This window comes from Marmota flaviventris, chromosome X (assembly GCF_047511675.1).
Source record: "Marmota flaviventris isolate mMarFla1 chromosome X, mMarFla1.hap1, whole genome shotgun sequence".
In the NCBI taxonomy this organism is placed as follows: domain Eukaryota; kingdom Metazoa; phylum Chordata; class Mammalia; order Rodentia; family Sciuridae; genus Marmota; species Marmota flaviventris.
Window position 1 is genome coordinate 1,803,140 of NC_092518.1, and position 4,286 is coordinate 1,807,425.

Sequence of the window (4,286 nt, forward strand, 5' to 3'; positions counted from 1 at the left end):
TCGAAATTCCCCTTGTCTTACTGTGCTCAGCTCCTTGCAAAAAAAAAAAAAAAAAAAAAAAAAAAAAGTCTTAATTAATCACACATGTGGCTTCGGTGGCAATATCTCCTATGACTAACAGGGAACTCAGGGAAATAATACACCGCCCCCCACCGCCCCCATGCCGTCAGGGTGGCAAGTCCTGAACAATTCTACTGAGTGGCAGAAAGTCTTGCAATGAGGCAGCAGCTTGATTCATCTCAGATCATTCCTTTCTACAATCATGAAGCTGATTTTCTTCCTTTCTTCAGCTTGCAGAGGGCGTCTGAGGCCCTGTGGGCTGCTCCAGGCAAACACCACAGCCCCTCCACCCTGAATGATTGACAGCTGATGCCCCCAGCTCTGGGCTGCAGCCCAAGGTCCAGGCGGGGCCGACCGGGGTCAGCTAAGGCTGCTTCCTGCTCCCAGAGGGGCCTTCTCCTGGGTCCTCCATGGTGGAAGGGCAGGGAGCTTTGGGGTCTCTATTATAAGGACCTTCATCCATTTTATGGGCTGCACCCCATGAGCTCAGCCCTCCCAGAGGCCCCCTGCACACCAGCACCTGGGTAAGGGGTCAACACACCACCTTTGACTTGTGTGGTTGCATGAGGTTCCTGCTGCCATGTTGGTTTGGGGCATTTATTGCAGGAGGCTCAAGCTGCCATATTGGTTTGGGGCATTGCCTACGTGAGGTTCCTGCTGCCATTTTTGTCCAGGGCATTTATTGCATGAGGTTCCTGCTGCCATGTTGGTTTGGGGCATCTATTTGGTGAGGCTCCTGCCGCCATATTGGGTTGGGGCATTTATTTCATGAGGTTCGAGCTGCCATATTGGTTCAGGGAATTCCGAGATCAATGGGCCCTTTTTGAGGTTGAAAGGCCAGAGGAATGGAACTGCACCCTTTAGCTTTCAGAGTCGGGGGTGCGTCTGCCAAGGGCACCCACCCGAGGGCCCCTGGCATGGCCAACATCAAGGAGTTGTGCCCCGTGGCTAGTGGAGGGGTCTGGTACCTCCTGATGGTCCATTAGGGCCCCTTAAATGATTGACAGCTGATGCTCCCAGCTCTGGGCTGCAGCCCGAGGTCCAGGTGGGGCAGCCAGGGGTCAGCTGAGGCTGCTTCCTGCTCCCAGAGGGCGCCTTCTCCTGGGTCCTCCATGGTGGATGGGCAGGGGGCTCTCAGGTCCCTTTTATGGGCTGCACCCCAAGAGCTCAGCCCTCCCAGAGCCCCACCTCCAACACACCACCTGGGTGAGGGGTCAACTTGGAAATGTGGAAGGACCTGGAGATGCCGCAGGGTTTGGAGGGGACCCAGATAGCGTGGGCAGGTGGAGCCAGGAGGCAGGTCAACATCAGCTGAAATACAAAGGCCCCAGCCCTTGAAGCCCCGGTCAGCTCCTGCAGTGAGGGATCAAGTTGTCAATAACTGAGGATTTATTTTTCCATTTCTTCCAAATAGTGCCGTGTCCCTTTGGGTGCAAAACTCAAACATCTTTCTAGTTTGGGTTGAATGTTATTTTATACTAATCTCTTTGTCCCTGTGTTTTTCCCTTAATTTATTTTGGTTTATTTGTTTGTCTTTGATCTGGTTAAAAAAGTCTCCTCTTTGTATGGATCTACCTGCTTGATTTTTCCCAGTACCAGGGATCAAACCCAGGGGTGCTGAACCCCTGAGCCCCGTCCCCAGCCCTTTTTTATATTTTATTTTGAGACAGGGCCTCCCTAAATTGCTCAGGGCCTCATTAAGGGCTGAGGCTGGCCTCCAACTTGTGATCCTCCTGCCTCAGCCTCCCTACCTGCTGGGATAACAGGCCTGCCCCACCACGGTGCCTGGTTATTTGTGTTCCGTGATATAAAACTGATATGTCTTGGTTTTTTATCTTGGTCCATATTCCTCGGCTGTTTGGGAGAAAAACTGCGCTTCCTGTTTTCACTAAAGATAGTCTACTTAACATGCCTGGTCATATAAACAGGAAAAAAAAACACACACACACAAAGTGAACATTTTTACCGTCTTCCCAAGAACGTGCATTTTCCCAACTCTGCTCCCTTTCTCTGCAAGAAGTTATTCTGAGCCTTCCAGTAGAGTCCCAGTTTCCTTTTCTACCCTCAAAACTGGACTGATCTTATCGGTGATCTTATCACTGGGCGACAGATGTAAACCCAACTGCAAACACTTCCTGTTCCTCTTTATTCAAAGACAATCACACAGCCCAGGGGTTTCTCAGCCGAGAAGGTCCCTTTGCGGACGGCGTTGAGGCCCGACCTCCCTGCCTCCCTTCCTGAGGTGCAACCTCTGAGACTCGCCCGGGGTTGGTGCAGCCCTGAGCAGGAGACGCAGACGGGCGGCCCCTTTCCGTGGAACTCTCCCAGGGCTTGGTGACATTGTTCCCAAGCCCCGCGGAGGTCAGCCAGGAGGCTGGGGGCACCTGAGCCATTCTCCCTGACTATTTTCAGCCTTCCTGTTTCTGTTCCAGCCTCTACTGCAAGAATCGAGCTGCCTGTCCACGTTCTGGTGACAATTGGCCTTTGATTTTCCTATGTCTTAGCACTTTTTTTTTTTTTTTAAATGTGAAGCACTTTTTGGGAACTTTGCATTTTGAAATCACTGTGGAGTCCAAAGTGTTGCAAGAGTTTGACAGCAAATCCCTGTGTTATATCAGAAACTAATTCTCGCCCTGTCTCTCTCTTGCTCTCAAAATCTGGACTTCAAAGGGGACTGTATTGAAAGTGACTGAGAAAAGCGAAGTCATTTGAGAGTCAAAGCCAAAAAAAAAAAAAGAACATTCTCTTTCTTTCTTTTTGGATTTTGAACCAGCGATTGAACCCAGGGTTGCTCAACCACTGAGCCACATCCTCAGCCCTTTTTATTTATTTTTATTTATTGTTCTAATTAGTTAAACAGGACAGTAGTTATTTTTTTTTTAATTTTGAGACAAGGTCTTGCTAAATTACTGAGGCTGGCCTCCCACTTGCAATCCTCCAGCCTCAGCCTCACCGAGTCACTGGGATGATAGGCGGGCACCACCATACCTTGCAAATCCAAGCCTTGTAATAGGTCACTTGCAGATACATCCCCATCTGCTGTGGTCCCTGGCTCTGATTGAATGCACAGGGGCATCTCCGGATTAGCTTTTTCTTCCTTTTTATGTTTCACTCATTCTTCCCCCAAGTTATTCACCCACTCGATACAATGGACACAGCTTTGCAGACTCTCAGATGGTTCGGGAAACGTCTGCGGATGTAAAAGTATTGCGATTTGCATGCAAAGATGAAAATATTTTTTTAAAAAAGATAAGAGATGTACAAAATGGAATACTACTCAGCCATAAAATGGAAGAAACTTCTGTCAAACTTGCCCTGTGCTGTGAGCAGACCTCTCCTTAGGTGTTGTCACCACCTTGTGACAGCAAGGATCCTCCCGACAGTGCTCAGCCACGAGTGTCCCCTGGATCTTGCTACCAGGCAGCTCTGACCACGGAGGTCTTGCTGGGAGCCTGGTGGCCTGCATTGCCATCCAGCCCGGAGTTAGGAAGCGATGTCTGAGGAGGTGAGCAGCTGCGCATCAGGCTGGAGCAACGGAGGCATTTTTGTGCTTAGAGAAAGCAGGCTGCTCTACCCTCTTGGAGCCCCCGAGGCCTCTGTCCTGCGAAGGCCACTCTCCGGTCCCTGCAGGAGGTGGCCGTTCCCCTCCACGGGTCTCTAAACCGCCATGGAACTCACAGGGGCACCTTTGAGTTGGTGTCTGGTGCCCTGCTGTTTGCAGACATTCCCAGAAACACCTTGCTCCTGGTACTCAGGAATGCACCATGGGCCGACCTGTGTGTTTGCAGAGTCTGGCTTCCTTTAGCTCAGCATGATGGTCTCCAGTCCCCTGCATTCACCAGCAAATGGCCTGATTCTATCCTTCTTCGTGACTCAATAATATTCCATCATGTACATATACACATCACATTTTCCTTTTAAAAAAAAATAATAAACTATTTTTTTTTAATTGCTGCTGGATTTAAGCTACTTCAACTGCATCTTGAGGACTCCACCAAGGCCCAAGCATTCCCTAGGTCCCTCTCGCTGGTACCCGTGCTGCAGGAGTCACTCTGTTACCTGGAGACAGAGCCCTGAGCTCTGAGCCGTGCGCATCCAGAGACGCAGACCCCGCTCCCAGGAGCCTACGTTGCAATAAAAGGGAAAACGGGGGAGCGCCCCCTCATTCCTCCGGGCCTGGGGCGAAGGCCCGTTTGCTGTCCAAGGGGAAAGGTGTGAGGGACTTC